This window comes from Schistocerca nitens, chromosome 12 (assembly GCF_023898315.1).
Source record: "Schistocerca nitens isolate TAMUIC-IGC-003100 chromosome 12, iqSchNite1.1, whole genome shotgun sequence".
Lineage (NCBI taxonomy): Eukaryota > Metazoa > Arthropoda > Insecta > Orthoptera > Acrididae > Schistocerca > Schistocerca nitens.
Window position 1 is genome coordinate 44,735,968 of NC_064625.1, and position 18,319 is coordinate 44,754,286.

An 18,319-nucleotide genomic window follows, 5' to 3' on the forward strand; every position below is an offset into this window, starting at 1 on the left:
TGGACCTTAGTCGGTACGAACTTATCTAAGGCGTACTGGACGATGTTTCTGAATTTTTTCCATTTTTGTTCCACATCCTCTTTCTCAGAAATGAACGTTTGATGGTGGTCACTCAGATATTCTGCGATTTGTGCCCTATCACTCTTGTTAAGCAAATATATTTTCCTTCCTTTCTTGGCATTTCTTATTACACTTGTAGTCATTGATGCAACCACTGACTTATGATCGCTGATACCCTCTTCTACATTCACGGAGTCGAAAAGTTCCGGTCTATTTGTTGCTATGAGGTCTAAAACGTTAGCTTCACGAGTTGGTTCTCTAACTATCTGCTCGAAGTAATTCTCGGACAAGGCAGTCAGGATAATGTCACAAGAGTCTCTGTCCCTGGCTCCAGTTCTGATTGTGTGACTATCCCATTCTATACCTGGTAGATTGAAGTCTCCCCCTATTACAATAGTATGATCACGAAACTTCTTCACGACGTTCTGCAGGTTCTCTCTGAGGCGCTCAACTACTACGGTTGCTGATGCAGGTGGTCTATAGAAGCATCCGACTATCATATCTGACCCACCTTTGATACTTAACTTAACCCAGATTATTTCACATTCGCATTCGCTAATAACTTCACTGGATATTATTGAATTCTTTACTGCTATAAATACTCCTCCACCATTGGCGTTTATCCTATCCTTGCGGTATATATTCCATTCTGTGTCTAGGATTTCGTTACTGTTCACTTCCGGTTTTAACCAACTTTCCGTTCCTAATACTATATGCGCACTATTTCCTTCAATAAGCGATACTAATTCAGGAACCTTGCCCTGGATACTCCTGCAGTTTACCAATATTACGTTAACTTTTCCTGTTTTTGGTCTCTGAGGACGGACGTTCTTTATCAACGATGCTGATGTTCTCTCTGGTAAGCCGTCAGGTATTTTATCGTTTCGCCCAAGGGGGGGTCCCTCTAACCTAAAAAACCCCCGTGTGCACGCCAAACGTACTCTGCTACCCTAGTAGCTGCTTCCGGTGTGTAGTGCACGCCTGACCTGTCTAGGGGGGCCCTACAGTTCTCCACCCAATAACGGAGGTCGATGAATTTGCAACCATTATAGTCGCAGAGTCGTCTGAGCCTCTGGTTTAGACCCTCCACACGGCTCCAAACCAGAGGACCGCGATCGACTCTGGGCACTATGCTGCAGATATTAAGCTCAGCTTGCACTCCGCGTGCGATGCTGGTTGTCTTCACCAAATCAGCCAGCCGCCGGAAGGAACCAAGGATGGCCTCAGAACCCAAGCGGCAGGCGTCATTCGTTCCGACATGTGCTACTATCTGCAGCCGGTCACACCCAGTGCGTTCAATAGCTGCCGGAAGGGCCTCCTCCACATTACGGACGAGACCCCCCGGCAAGCACACCGAGTGCACACTAGCATTCTTCCCCGACCTACCCGCTATTTTCCTGAGGGGCTCCATAACCCGCCTAACGTTGGAGCTCCCTATAACTAATAGGCCCACCCTCTGTGACTGTCGGGACCTTGCCGGAGAATCAGCCACTGGCCCAACAGGCGAGGCACCCTGTGGTGGCTCGGAAACGATGTCATCACCACTAGGAAGCACCCCGTAGCTGTTGGAAAGGGGTAAGGCAGCTGCCACGCGGCCAGATCCCACCTTCGCCTTTCGGCCAGGCACGCGCGAGCCCACCACTGTCCGCCATTCACCCTGGAGTGATGGCTGACCGGTAAGATGCTCACTGCCAGAAGACGCAGCGACATCAGGGGTTCCATGTGATTCCAAGGCCACCGAAGTAGGCATAGGTCTCACCACAGTTGCCCCAACGCCACTACGAGCCGACGCCTGCGCCTCGAGCTCGATGAGCCTAACAGACAAAGCCTCCACCTGCCCCCGAAGAGTGGCCAATTCTCCTTGCGTCCGCTCACAACAACCACAGTCCCTACACATGTCTATGTTTACCCTACTCTATACGGTGACAAATTCCCAAGATGATCTTCTGATGAGCTACTCTGATAATCAAGAAACACTCACTGAAATACGAGACGCGAAAACTACGCTAGGTTTTCCCAGAAAAACTATTTAAAAGCTAAGCGCAGCAAATAAGTACAAAATAAATTTCTCTCCTAACGATCAAGAACTGTTAGTTTCTATGCAGAGCAGATAAACACAAATAGAATCCCTTCCTTAGTGGAAGGTCGTAAACAAAATGCAAAATAAACGCTTTATACAAACAGTACTCGCTGCTGCTGGTGCTCTCGCTCTGGCTGTCACAAGACAACTGCAGGAGTAGGTTTAATAATGAATAATAAAATAGGGGTGCGGGTAAGCTACTACAAACAGCATAGTGAACGCATTACTGTGGCCAAGATAGACACGAAGCCTACGCCTACTACAGTCGTACAAGTATATATGCCACCTAGCTCTGCGGATGATGAAGAAATTGATGAAATGTATGATGAGATAAAAGAAATTATTCAGGTAGTGAAGGGAGACGAAAATGTAATAGTTACGGGTGACTGGAATTCGACAGTAGGAAAAGGAAGAGAAGGAAACATAGTAAGTGAATATGGATTGGGGCTAAGAAATGAAAGAGGAAGCCGCCTGGTAGAATTTTGCACAGAGCATAACTTAATCATAGCTAACACTTGGTTTAAGAATCATGAAAGAAGGTTGTATACATGGGAGAACCCTGGAGATACTGAAAGGTATCAGATAGATCATATAATCGTAAGACAGAGGTTTAGGAACCAGGTTTTAAATTGTAAGACATTTCCAGAGACAGATGTGGACTCTGACCACACTCTATTGGTTATGAACTGTAGATTAAAACTGAAGAAATTGCAAAAAGGTGGGAATTTAAGGAGATGGGACCTGGATAAACTGAAAGAACCAGAGGTAGTACAGAGTTTCAGGGAGAGCATAAGGGAGCAATTGACAGGAATGGGGGGAAAGAAATACAGTAGAAGAAGAATGGGTAGCTTTGAGGGATGAAATAGTGAAGGCAGCAGAGGATCAAATAGGTAAAAAGACGAGGGCTAGTAGAAATCCTTGGGTAACAGAAGAAATATTGAATTTAATTGATGAAAGGAGAAAATATAAAAATGCAGTAAATGAAGCAGGCAAAAAGGAATACAAACGTCTCAAAAATGAGATCGACAGGAAGTGCAAAATGGCTAAGCAGAGATGGCTAGAGGACAAATGTAAGGATGTAGAGGCTTATCTCACTAGGGGTAAAATAGATACTGCCTACAGGAAAATTAAAGAGACCTTTGGAGATAAGAGAACCACTTGTATGAACATCAAGAGCTCAGATGGAAACCCAGTTCTAAGCAAAGAAGGGAAAGCAGAAAGGTGGAAGGAGTATATAGAAGGTCTATACAAGGGCGATGTACTTGAGGACAATATTATGGAAATGGAAGAGGATGTAGATGAAGATGAAATGGGAGATACAATACTGCGTGAAGAGCACTGAACGACCTCAGTCGAAACAAGGCCCCCAGAGTAGACAACATTCCATTAGAACTACTGACAGCCTTGGGAGAGCCCGTCCTGACAAAACTCTACCATCAGGTGAGCAAGATGTATGAGACAGGCGAAATTCCCTCAGACTTCAAGAAGAATATAATAATTCCAATCCCAAAGAAAGCAGGTGTTTGACAGATGTGAAAATTACCGAACTATCAGTTTAATAAGTCACAGCTGCAAAATACTAACGCGAATTCTTTACAGACGAATGGAAAAACTGATAGAAGCCAACCCTGGGGAAGATCAGTTTGGATTCCGTAGAAATGTTGGAACACGTGAGGCAATACTGACCCTACGACTTATCTTAGAAGAAAGATTAAGGAAATGCAAACCTACGTTTCTAGCATTTGTAGATTTAGAGAAAGCTTTTGACAATGTTGATTGGAATACACTCTTTCAAATTCTGATGGTGGCAGGGGTAAAATACAGGGAGCGAAAGGCTATTTACAATTTGTACAGAAACTAGATGGCAGTTATAAGAGTCGAGGGAAATGAAAGGGAAGCAGTGTTTGGGAAGGGAGTGAGACAGGGTTGTAGCCTATCCCCGATGTTGTTCAATCTGTATATTGAGCAAGCAATAAAGGAAACAAAAGAAAAGTTCGGATTAGGTATTAAAATCTATGGAGAAGAAATAATAACTTTGAGGTTCGCCGATGACATTGTAATTCTGTCAGAGACAGCAAAGGACTTGGAAGAGCAGTTTAACGGAATGGCCAGTGTCTTGAAAGGTGGGTATAAGATGAACATCAACAAAAGCAAAACAAGGATAATGGAATGTAGTCGAATTAAGTCGGGTGATGCTGAGGGAATTAGATTAGGAAATGCGACACTTTTAAGTAGTAAAGGGGTTTTGCTATTTGGGGAGCAAAATAACTGATGATGGTCAAAGTAGAGGGGATATAAAATGTAGACTGGAAATTGCAAGGAAAGCGTTTCTGAAGAAGAAAAATTTGTTAACATTGAATATAGATTTAAATGTCAGGAAGTCGTTTCTGAAAGTATTTGTATGGAGTGTAGCCATCTATGGAAGTGAAACGTGGACGATAAATAGTTTAGACAAGAAGAGAATAGAAGCTTTCGAAATGTGGTGCTACAGAAGAATGCTGAAGATTAGATGGGTAGATCACATAACTAATGAGGAGGTATTGAATAGAATTGGGAAGAAGAGGAGCTTGTGGCACAACTTGACTAGAAGAAGGGATCAGTTGGTAGCATATATTATTAGGCATCAAGGGATCACCAATTTAGTATTGTAGGGCAGTGTGGAGGGTAAAAATTGTGGAGGGAGACCAAGAGATGAATACACCAAGCAGATCCAGAAGGATGTAGGCTGCAGTAGGTACTGGGAGATGAAGCTTTCACAGGATAGAGTAGCATGGAGAGCTGCATCAAACCAGTCTCAGGACTGAAGACAACAACAACAACATAAAAAGCACTAATAAATTCATATTTGTTTGCTATATAAAACAGCTTTTCTGACTTTACATTTCAGTTGTAGTTAGTTATAATGGAAAAATGAAATTAGCACTAAGACTATGCTACAAATCAATATGTTACCACAGCCTTTATTTCTGATATATATTCACTGACTCTGCCAATGCTCAACCAAATTGTCCTCTTACACCCTAACCTAAACGAACTGATGTATCACAGATTACCACAAGAAATACGCTGAGAGGTATACTATCACACTTAAAGACACAAACACACAACACTGTACAAATACTCACCACTCACCTTCTCAAAAAAGCTAAATTTACTACAATAATGTGTAGACTACACACTACGCGTGTTGTTCACAATATCAAGTACACCCAAAGAAGCAATTAAATATAGTAATCAGTCTATTATTAGAGTGTGTGAAATGCATTACAGCCTATATGCACCAAAATATTGCCTTTGAAATTATGCAGAAGACAAATGCACAACTTCCAAACAATGACATTTGGACAATAAATTAAAGTCATAGCAATGGCAAACAGACCTACTCACCAACAAATAACAATGAGAGAACTTATTTTTGTCAGGAACAAATTTCTCAATGAAATGTAAGTACCTAAAGCTGCCAAGCTGTACAATCAGACTACAGAAGGCACTAACACCAGCCCGGAGGGGATAATTTATGCGTGGCCAGGAGGCACACATATTAAATTACTTTAGTCTTATCCCGTGGATCGCAAAGAGAGAGATCTCCAGGATTAGTAAACAAGTCAAGGATGTTCATTTAAGTGCAATACAATGGAACAACTTCATGTTATTGTATCTGACCTTACAATTTATCATAAGAGATACACATATTTATACCAGTTGTAAATGCTTTTCGCAATGGTACAAGACTACACTCTTTGAAATTCTGAAGGCAGCAGGGTAAAATGCAACAGCGAATGGTTATGTATGCAGCTTGTACAAAAACCAGGCTGAAGTTATAAGAGATGAGGAACACGAAAGGGAAGGACTGGTTGAGAATGGAGTAAAACACGGTTGTAGACTATCCCCAATATTATTCAATTTTCACACTGATCAAGCAGCACAAGAAACCACAGAAAAATTCGCAGAAAGAATTAAAACTCTATGCTATAATCTTGTCAGGGACAGAGAAAGTCTTGAAAGAAAAGTTGAGCAGAATGGATGGAGTCTTGAAAGGACGTTATAAGACGAACATACAAAAAGTAAATTAAAGGTGGAGGAATGTACTCGAATTAAATCAGGCAATGCTGAGGGGATTAGATTACAAATTGAAACACTAAAAGTTGTAGATATGTTTTAGTACTGTATTTAAGCAGAAAAGTAATTGATGATGGCTGAGGTAGGGAAGACGTAAAATGCAGACCGACACCGGCAAGAAAAGTACTTCTGAAAGAGAAATTTGTTAATACTAAATGTAAATGTTACAAAGTCTTTTCTAAAAGTATTTGTCTCAAATGTAATCTTTCACAGAAATGAAATGTGCTGACAAAAAGTTCAGACATGAAGAGAACACAGGCTATAAATCATGAGTCACAAGTAGCAAACATACTTAATAATCATTTCTTAAACAAAGTAGAAAGCATAGGGACAAACAGTTCAGGAGAAAAATCACAGCAGTATATTGAAAATGTAACTCACACAAAACTGAATCATCTGAATGCATCACCAACTTATCCTTCTGGAATTAAGAAAATTATACATTCTCTCAAAAATAAAAGTGCATGTGGTTTTGACGGCGTTTCCAATTGAGTACTAAAGATTTGATACTACATAATAAACCCGGTCTTATCCGAAATGTGTAATGTCTCACTAACTCCAGGCATTTTTTATGAGATAGAAATATGCTGTTGTTAAAAACATCTTTAAGAAAGATGTCAATAACTACCTACATGTTTCACTTTCAATCTCATTTTCCAAAATTTTTGAGAAGGTAATGTATTCTAGAATAATATCTCACCTTAGAAACGACAATATCCTCAGCAAATCACGGTTTGGTTCTCAGAAGGGTTGTGCTACTGAGAATGCCGTTAATATGTTCCCTCACCAGATATTACATCCATTAAATAATAAAATATCACCAGCTGGTATTTTCTGTGACCTATATACGGCATTTGACAGTGCAAATTGATGATATAGCCAACCAATGGATAATGTCAAATATAACCAAAAGAATGCAGAAATTAGTCATTTAATCAAAATAGTGACGAGTCTTAATTCTGATTAGGGAAAAGTCATGTATGGGAGTTTCCCAATCTTAGGTTCACTGTTGTTCCTCATATACGTAAATGATCTTTAGTCTAATACACAACAAGCATAATAGCATAATTAGTTCTTTTTGCAGATGACACTAGTATTGTAATCAATCCAGGAGCACATACAGAAATGGAAAAAATGGTAAACAATGTCTTAAAAGTAACACTGATAGGTCTCGTCCTCAATTTTAAAAAGATGCAACATACTCATATCTGCACATCTAGAGGTACATCAATGATATGTGAGACACATGGTGAGGAAATAATAAATAGTGTGGCAACTTCAAAATTCTTAGATCTCCATATCACTGAATATTTAAATTGGAAAATTTTTGAATACTTTTAACAATTTAGTTTGGCTACATTTGCACTTAGAATCATTGCAAATCCTGGGAGACAAATCATTAAGCAGACATATTTTCATTCAGTAATGTCGTATTGAATAATGGTCTGGGGTAACTCATCTATAAGAAAGAAGTATTCAGCGCAAAAATGTGCCGTAAGAATAAAATGTAGTGCTTGCCCACGATCATCCTGTAGAAATCTGTTTAAGGAGTTGGACATTCTGACTTCTGCTTCATAGTATATTTATTCCCTCATGACGTTCAGGATAAATAATCCACTACAGTTTAAAATGAACAGTGATATACATAATTACAATACCAGAAGGAAAAATTGCATTCATTACTCCAAATTAAGGTTGTCTTCAGCAGAATGCTGCAACAAAAATTTTTGAACCCAGTGATATAAAATGTCTGGAAATACGGAAGCGTCCGATCCCGCCCGTCTGCTGTAACCCATGACATCACAAATATGGCGGAAACGACCATAAACCACGATTCCAATATGGCGCATATAAAGTCGTTACGTACACATTATGAGGACAAAAATACATCAAAAAACAAACACACAAATGTTCCACAAAAATCCTAATGACACTAACGGAACAAGCTCGGGACAAACTAAATACAAACAAATTTAGACACCCACCCCCATACAAAACCACGAAAAAAACTGACATCATAAAACTCCCCAAATACCGCTAAACACAATATCATCTGGAATCGGACACTTCCCTTGACCTATATAGCTAAACAGCAGCTCCCGATCTCATAAACTGGGATCAAACACTTCCCTTGTCCTATATAGCTCAAAAACATCTCCCGATACCAATACCAACATTCACAGCCACACATTGGGATCAAACACTTCCCTTGACCTGTTATCCTTACGACATCTCCACATACAGCCGTCCCTGGTCCATGACGCCGGAACTTTAAGTAAGCCTCATTTCTTCACGACATACTGAAAACTTCACGACTTCATCCAAAAATCAGAATAGTTGAAGAAATTTTATTAGAGACAACGCACTGTCCCCCATCATAGCCGACAACCGAAAACTGTTGACCCCGTCAGTCATATCCATACCTACCAAAGACATAAAAAAAGCAATTTACCAAAATTCACACACAACGCCACACTCGCAAACTAAACCAAAAACATCACCTAACACACCACCAGAGAGCACCACAGATCGCATCAAAACGACACGTACAAACACGCCACTCTCACAAACTAAATTCCGCGCCGTCGTGACGTCACACACCACAACAGCCTTACATCACGGGTCAAAGCCGACGGGTGGGATCGGACGCTTTGGTCGGCCCAAATGTCTGACAGACAGCAAAGAAAAATTTAGAAAATTCCCCTTGACAATTCCCATTCCATATAAGAATTCCTTTCTATTAACATAATGTGTAAAAAGTGATGGATGGAAATTACTAACTCACACCTGTGTACCTTTTCTTTATGTAATATAAACAAAAGCCTTAGAGCTTTTCAGACTATAAACATACGCAAAATGTTCCTCGGAAGGTGTAACCAATTACCTATTTTGTGGAGGTATATGTTGGTCCTATACGTGCAAGTTGCAAGTGTACATCAAATTGCAGATAGTGGAGACTACTTTTGTTTCTGGTGTTATATGTACAAACACTACCATTTTCAAATTGTGCCTGATTACTCACAACAAATTCCATATGAGAGTACAAATAACTTCTTTTTTTAACAAGACAACTACTGTGAGACTACCTGTGGACAAAGCAGAGGTTCATGCCCAATGCCATGTGTCTGACAACACATACATTCCACTCTACTACAGTCTAACTTCAAATGACGAGTAAAACTGTGAGAAACAAAGTTCAAAACACTAAACACCACTGTACCTGATTTCCTGTACACCAGAACCAAACAAAAATTACAGATTAATGCAAAGTACTGAACTATATGACAAAAACACCACTCAGGGATTAGGCCTGTTCCAAATGGTGGACTGGTGCCTACAAGGCAGTATGAGGTGCGATCTATGATTGTCAGACACGTCATCAGCATGTTGACAGATTCTAGAGCAGTCACTGTCGGTAGATGAATCCTCATGATGTTGCAGCTTCTTGATTCAAGTAGCCCCTCATCTGCCTAATATGGGCTAAGACCACCCTGCCTCAAAAAATCTGGGGTGGAACTGAGAGCCAAACCCGGATTCTTCTGCACCGAAGGCTACAGAGCTGTCTACAGAACTGTTGCCAGTAGGCGTTTAAAGGTGGACACCAGGTACTAACTTTACTGCATGTCTTTTGTGTTATAAATACCATGTGTCTAAATATGGAATTGCAAACAAAATTATTCAAAGTTACATCAGTAAATGAAAGTATGCAAAGTAAGTTAATTTTCTAATTGTTTCAAACCCAGCAACTTATGTAGAGCAATTGTTGTGAACTGAAGCATTTGACACTAACTTGGGCCTCACATTATGTCGGAATTTGATATGCAGAAGCCAACAATTAGCTCTTAATGTACAATACTTAGGATGTTACATTCATTTGTGTGAGGATTATCAATGAGTATGCAGCATACTGAATTTTATCATCTTTGACAAATGATTACGTAGTACCAATACCTAAGAGTGATCTCCCTGTGACAGTTGCTGCATCACTTCACTGCAAACTGTGCTAACAAACTTAAAAACTGCAGAATTCAAGATTGAACAGTCTCGTTATCAATGCCACTTTAAAATTGAGAAATAATTAGCCAGGTCAAATACCTTATCATGTATCGTCAATATTTTTTTCTAAACTGAAAAACCTTAGGAAGGCCTCTGTTGTAAAATAATAAAGATCCTTACAACTAGCTAAGTTACCAAGTCCTATGAATTACAATTACTTAGTTTAAGAATATTTTGTAGTAAAGATGGTCCAACAGATTTTGAATATTTTTTTCTTTTTTTTGAAGCCCTGTATGTCATAAAAGGGACATCTCAACTCTTAGCTTAATCTATAATTTGAAAGAGCTCATTGTTTTGTACAAGAATATGTAATATTTTAAAAATGTAATTTGTTTCATGGAGACACTTTGGGACTAGTCTTCAAGCAACAAACGATAGTGGCTACATAAATGCTTATGATAGTTCAAGATTCAACTGATACTTTAAAAGAAAATTTCATGTAATGTTTAAAACATGATTCTTTGGTAGACTGGTATTTCATTTTGTATCCAGCAGAGAAGTTAAAAATCACCTGGAATTTTTAGTTAAGATTTTCATGAATTAAGGTGCAAAAACTTCTTCATTCTAGGATATTCAAAAATTAGCATTATATAATGCAAGTATTACACACATTTATGAGCATTTTGTATCAAAGATATTGTGGAGAATAGAAAGTGTTAACACTGTTTCAAGATCTCCAAGGCATTGTTAAACATAATTTTGTTGCTGAACTGCTCACTTTGGCTGTAAGACAAAGATTTCATCATGGAGCCAGCTAACAATGAAGACCTATCGAAGAGTATTACTGGAATTCATAACAATTCTGTTTATCTGTTGACATATAATTGAGGAACGAAACTGAAATTCCTGGAAAAGAGAAGCATCGGATTCCACCTGTCTGCTTTGACCTTTGGCATAAGTGTGTCATGTTGTGTTTTTGAGTCGGGTCGTGTTTTTTGATGTTGTGTTGTTGTATTTGGTTGTGTGTTCCTGTAGTGGATGTTCAGTTCTGATGATGTTTGTGTCGTGTGATATTCCGTCATTTAACTTTGTGTAATCATTCTGTGGAGTAGTAGTTGGAAGTGTGTGCTGTTTCGTGAGTGAGTTGTGTTGATTTATTGTAATGGGCGTTTATGCACCAGTGTTCGTGTAAGATATGATTACTGTTGTGTGTTTTTATGGACTGAAATGTAATAGTGTTTTTCTTCGTTTTTGCCTAAGACAGATACGACAGAAAAATTTAATAGTTATTCACTTCGAATTGGTTTGTTGACAATATAATGATAACATTTTTGCAACAGTTCGTTTTGATTGATGCCAACATGAGCTTTCATGCATGTAATGAAAGTACAAAGCTGACAGAATCTGGCTTCTTGGATCAGGGACCTTTGTATGAGGCGGTGTCACCATGACAATATTTGACGATTGATCCGATGGGGAACCTTGTTCAAGAGATCTAGGTCAGCCATCAGGGAGATTGTGCGTGTGTGTGTTAATCAAACCCAAGTCCTCTGCATAGCAGTTGGAAATGCTGATCACTTACTTATGGAGGTGGACTGGAGAAATTTTACAACTTTTCAATTTTGAAGACAAATACAAACTGAGCAGACTTTATTATTATTATTATTATTATTGTTATTACTATTACTACTGCTACTACTACTATTTTTTTGCAGTGATGTCACTGGCACAGCAAAGCAATTAGGTGCTAGAGCAAGGTTGCAATGTACAAATGAGAATCCCATTCTCACACAATTTGGCCTCCACAAATTTTGTGATAACTTGTGAAATGTCAAATACATTTTTGTTGAAAAATCAAACTGAACGTGATCAACCTGCTCCAGTGCAGTTTGCATCCATTTCCGTTGTTGTTGAAATAATGGAAAACCATCAGTTTATTCCTGTTGGTTTACACAGGATCTGGAAACGACCCGGTCAGTACATTTCTCATGTTTAGGATGGCAATTGGTGGGTTAGAAATGTATGCAAAATTGGTGGCTTTGCTACTCATACAGTACTTTACATTATTACAAAGCTTTTTGACTAGGAAAAATTTTGCAACAATTTCACAAATATCTGACCTGGTGAATTTTTCCTTAACTTTAAGTGGCCATGGTACCCTGTCAACATAACATTGAACCCTGCAATTTGTAAGCTGGTTACTACTCTTAGCAGTGGGTTGATGTAGTACTCAAGAACACCCATAACTACAAAGTAATCCTCTGTCCAAAGCTCTGAATGCCACATTCATTTTGACCGCCCTCATATGAATGTGTGCAAAACCTCAAGAATTGCACATCAAGAGCTAAAAATCTGTAGTTTAAGTTTTGGCAAATATTGGAAACTACATATCAAAATCTGAAATACAAAACTGGGGATGGTAGATTAGTCGCAATTTCTATTTAAAATCCACTTTATGAACGCCTACAAATTTTTAGCAATAAGTTTAATGTATTTTCATGCACTACATTACCCATAAGACAACTCACTTTGTAAAGTTGTTAAATACATGTGTTCTCAAGTATTTGGCTTCTTTCCATACTACTGTTGAACCCTGTAAGTCTTTTGCGAGTATTTTTTTTTTTTTTAATCCTAACACTATATTTACAATTTGCACTACTTCTTAAGAGAAGAGAAACATCTGCAACAGTTAATAACATTTGTGAACATGCTTGCTCTTAATCCGTTGTTTAAAATTGGAAGATGTTTATGCAGGATGTTTCTAACACCAGGTACTGATACAACTGATCTGCAGCATATCCCTAGCCTATTTATGTTGGGCATGAGATACTTATAGACTGATCTGCAGCACAGCCCTAGTCTCTTTATGTTGGGAGATGTGTATTTGATACTTCACAGAGCCCACAAATGTCATGTTTGTGCAATATTTCATGCCTTTTATCATGTTTAACACACTTTTCATCATGAGCACTAAAACTGCATTGTAGATTCTGGAAATCTATGTATATTGGGGCAGACGAGGCTCTGAAGAGTATTTTGGTGAATTAAGGCGAGAGGGGTTTGGGCGGGGGGGGGGGGGGGGGGGGGGGGTCGCACCACCGTTGGTGGGTAGGCTTGCGTGCCTCAGCGATACAGATGGCCGTACCGTAGGTGCAACCACAACGGAGGGGTATCTGTTGAGAGGCCACGCACCCCATAACTTTTCCTTCTATGTTCTAAGAATAATATCCATGTAAGTCCAGTTCCCATAAAATATCACTCCGTAACTCAATAATGGGTTTATTTGTTATAGTTTCTTCTGAATGCATAGAAAAAGGCAAGCATCGTCAAATTACTTTGTAACAAAAACTACCAGTACTATCTGAAGGTCTGCATTAAGGACTATGAAGCCAAATAGCTCCTAGTACGAAACTCTTGCGGAAAGTTTTCAGATACAAGGGCACTACTGAACTCTTAGGGCAGTGCAGAAATTTAAACACAAGTTCAAGAATGTTTTGAGCACTGTATTCTGAGGAAACTATCTGGCACGAAGGACCTTCAGTAAAGGAGAACAGAAAAATTTTGTTCGTGTTTAACAAAGAATGAGGTGTATTGTTAATATTTAAGTTCTAAAATAACACAGAAATATATACAATAGTGAGATTTGATATCAAACAAATATCACTAACACAAGACGTAAATACGATTAAGTTAACGTAACCTCAAGTAATATCAAGAAGTTAATTTAGTACTCTTCGGAATGTTCTTGGCTGTTTCATTCTCATTACAAATTTGAGCAAATGAAAACAAGTTATAGCAATATGTGGGCAACTGTGGAGATGTAAGGATGGGCGGGCAACACACTACAAAAGCCCGATGACAGTTGCATATCAGAGCCATTACCAAGACTGCTGCTCACAACAAATGAATTCATTAAAGCATTTTTCACTCTTGGAAATTCATTGCATTATCATTTGTTGGTTTCAGACATTTTAGTTTGAAGGACTTAATACACGGCACGCGACTTTCACAAGCTTCTGCACTTTTCAGCATTACATCACGACTGCTGACACTAAAGTCCAACAACAAACTTCAACAAAAAGTAAATAACTTGGCGAACACATTAAGAGAACGATCAAGCCACATGTCAGCAGCACTATAGTGGGGATATTCACTTGTACGCAACAGTTTAACATGATGCACCCACAATTTAGAAATAAACTTACAGTTACAGAAACGGGTGAATCGGTTCTTGTCTAGGATATTAACGAAATATTTACGATGAGAATGTAAACACGCACTCAGTGTATCGTCTTCAAACCTTCCCACTTGCAACTCTATAATCGATATATCGATCGATGTGCATTTTCGATACGCTGTATTAAAATTACTACTGGCGGAACTTTCAAGAGCACGCCTTCTTTTGTGTATTTATTCGTCGATTTATTTTGTTTATTTATTTGTCCGTTTACATGCAGTCGACGAGTAATTTAAACACAACTTTTACACTGAGGATTCATGGTTATCTTTGACTCGTTCGCTTGAGCAGTTCCCGGAGAGCGCCAGAAAACAGGCAGTACTGTGCATGCGCAGCTACGAAGACGTAGGCTGCCCTTGCTTGGTGTTTGCTCCTCTCATTCGTTTCTCGTCGCGTTTCTGTTTGGAATTTCGTGAACGGTGGGGCATCACGTTGCCATGTGCGGCCATGCTTCATATTGCTGAGAGGACATAGCGAGTTGCCTCGACAGACTCTCCACAGTTCCTGTCCCTTTACCACACGGTGCCCTGCTCGTCACTATTGATGCCACCTCCCTGTACACTAACATTCCTAATGCCCATGGCCTTTCCAGACGCCCTGTGGATTCCAAACCAAAAACCTCCGTCCTAGTCTCCATGACCAACTATATCCTCACCCACAATTACTTCTCCTTTGAAGGCATTACCTACAAACAAATCCGCGGTACGGCTATGGCACCATCCTATGCTAACCTATTCATGGGCCATCTTGAGGAATCCTTCCTAAAAACGCAGAATCCTAAACCCCTCCCCTGGTTCAGATTCATTGATGACATCTTTGCTATCTGGATTGAAGGTGAGGACACCTTATTCACATTCCTCCAGAACCTCAACAACTTCTCCCCCATCTGCTTCATCTGGTCCTACTCAACCCAACAAGCCACGTTCCTAGATGTTGACCTTCACCTCAGAGATGGCTACATCAGTACCTCCGTCCATATCAAACCTCCTAACCACCAGCAATAGCTCCACTTCGACAGCTGCCACCCATTCCATACCAAGAAGTCTCTTCCGCACAGTCTAGCCACCCGTGGTCGTCGCATCTGCAGTGACGAGCAGTCTCTCTCAAAATATACCGAGGGTCCCACTGAAGCCTTCACTGAGTGTAATTATCCTCTCATCCACGTACAAAAACAAATCTCGCGTGCCTTATCTTTCCAGTCTCCCACCACCCCCCAAAGTCCCACAGTCTGGCTGCAGAGGAGCATTCCCCTCATAATTCAGTACCATTCAGGACTGGAGCAACTGAATTACATTCTCCACTAGGCATTACCTCTCGTTGTGCCCTGAAATGAGAAATGTCCTGCCCACTATCCTTCCCACCCCTTCTACCATAGTATTCCGCCGTCCACCGAACCTACACAATGTACTTGTCCATCCTTATACAACCCCTGCTCCCTTACCTCATGGCTCATACCCCTGTAATATAGATGCACGACCTGTCCCATACATCCTCCTACCACCACCTACTCCAGTCTAGTCACTAACATCACCTATCCCATCAAAGACCGGGCTACATGGGAAACCAGTCATGTGATTTACAAGCTAAGCTGCATTCTATGTAGGCATGACAACCAACGAGCTGTCTGTCCGCATGAATGGCCACCGACAAACTGTGGCCAAGAAACAAGTGGACCACACTGCTGCTGAACACGCTGCCAAAAATGATATCCTTCATCTTAATGACTGCTTCACAGCCTGTGTCATATGGATCCTTCCCACCAACACCAGCTTTTCTGAATTGGACAGGTGGGAACATTCCCTGCAATACATCCAACGTTCCCGTAACCCTCCTGGCCTCAGCCTTCGTTAGTCACTGTCCTCACCCATCCAGCCCCCTCCCTGTTCCCATTCCAGCACTACGCAGCCGTCATTTCACTCCCACACCCAGTCTTTTATTTCCTTTTATTGCTCTCCTTTCCACTACTTACCCCCTCCCCCCTCAGCACCTTCTCTCCTGCCCTCCATCTAAACTGCAACACTTGATGTCCGCCACTCCCACCATACTATCCCTCCCCCTCCCCGCTGCAGCCTCATCCTTACCGACACCCAGTCACCGCTCCTATCATGCACTGGTGCTGCTGTTCGCAGTGTGGTCTCAGATCTCTGAGACTACAGACGTGTGTGCAAGTTGTGTTTATGTGTGTGTGTGTGTGTGTGTGTGTGTGTGTGTGTGTGTGCGTGCGTGCGTGCGTGCATGCGTCTGTGTATGTGTATGTGTGTCTACTGCTGACAAAGGCCTTAAAGGCGGAAAGCTTTAATTGTGTGAATCTTTTTGTTGTGCCTATCGCGACTCAACATCTCCACTATATGGAGAGTAGCAACTTTCCTTCTCTGGTACTATTACATTCTATCCTGGATTTTCCATTGTTTAGTGAATTTTCAGTAATAAATAATATTCACAACTTTACCTGATTTTGTTTTATTTCAGTTCTCCCTTAAATGATCGCAATTACCCCACTCTCCCTACTGAGTTGGTGCATAAGTTTGTAGCATTTTTCTATAAGTTTAATAAACACAACAGATACACATAACAGAGACTTTAGTCATCAGTAATACATTCTCCTTCACTGTTTACTGCAGCCTGACAATGCTGAGTAACTTTTTGACTCCATGACTAAAGAATAATGTCTTTTGAGGGAAAGGACTTGTCGGGCCACGTTTGGAGAGCATTGTCATTCAGAAAGGATGTTCTTCAAAAGCCGTTCTATAGAGAGAGGAAAAGGTGAAAATTTGAGGGCGCAAAACCAGGTGAATAATCTCAGTGTGGAATGACATCCGAACCCAACTCGTGTATAGCGCTTTATGTCAGTCAAGCAGAATGCGGGCAGTTGTTATCATGGATAGCATCACTTCATGCAGTCCCCCTGATCAATGTTCTTGGACTGCAACTGCAAGACATCTCAGTTGTTGACAATAAATGTCAGCAGTGATTGCAGCAACTTTTAGCACACCAGACCAGTACTATTCCACCAGGTGCATAACATTATCCATTGTTGATGTGGGCAGGTCTTTTTGCACTAGCTGCTGGTTTGTAACAAGGTGCTGTCCATGGAATGTTATGTTTTGGAGCCTGTTGACGAAAGGATTTCCATGTTTGCCAATACAATACGGAAGTAATGTTTAGGTGGTTGACAGCTCTTCCTGTTGGCTGCTGTGCACATTATCAACAGACATATACAACACCCTGCAGAGCAATAACAGGTCTGGGTTTGTAAGTGCCATCTAGAGGTTGCACAGTGCTGAGAGACATTCAGTACCTCTGCTTGGTATGGATCTGACAATCCTAATAGTCGGGGATGGTTGCATGAGTGTTCTGTAAGCAATCTTATTTGTAGACTAACTGCAGTTTCCTAATATCCTGCCAATGAAACTGTCATAGGAAGAAGACAGGTCCATTTTCATTTACGAGATAATATCATGAGTGAGAACTGCAAGCGACTGTCTTACACAGGCACTTATTTGAGGCAGTTTTGGATGTAAGGCTATCTGGCGCCAGAGGTTTACAGATCATCACAGCTTCAGGATAAGTCATATTAAATGTAATAAATTTTGGTAATCAGTTTCACTGTTTGACTTAATTTAATGTTTTCTATTTTTTGGAGAACAAAAAGCTCCAAGTGGCAGACGTAATGAATGAAGTAGACGTGAATAAAAACTGACGAAATATCTTCACAGAGTGAGTAGTTATACCAACCGCTCTTCTACAGAAATTTCGTTAATAATATTGCAGGTCGAATCCTTATATTTTTAACTATTTCTGGCTCAATAACACAGGGTGTTCCACAT

General features: G+C 40.3%; 1 protein-coding gene across 5 annotated transcripts in view; it reads right to left on the reverse strand.

Annotated features, from left to right (window-relative positions):
• The window catches only part of LOC126215035 (general transcription factor 3C polypeptide 3), a 33,105-nt gene extending 18,542 nt beyond the window's left edge, over positions 1–14,563 (reverse strand). Inside the window, exon 1 of one of the 5 annotated variants that reach the window (XM_049941668.1) lies at positions 14,461–14,563. The gene's annotated coding sequence lies outside the window, so the exon portion shown is untranslated. The other 4 variants (XM_049941670.1, XM_049941667.1, XM_049941669.1 and 1 more) reach the window with 4 other exon arrangements.
• Positions 14,564–18,319: the final 3,756 nt, after the last annotated feature.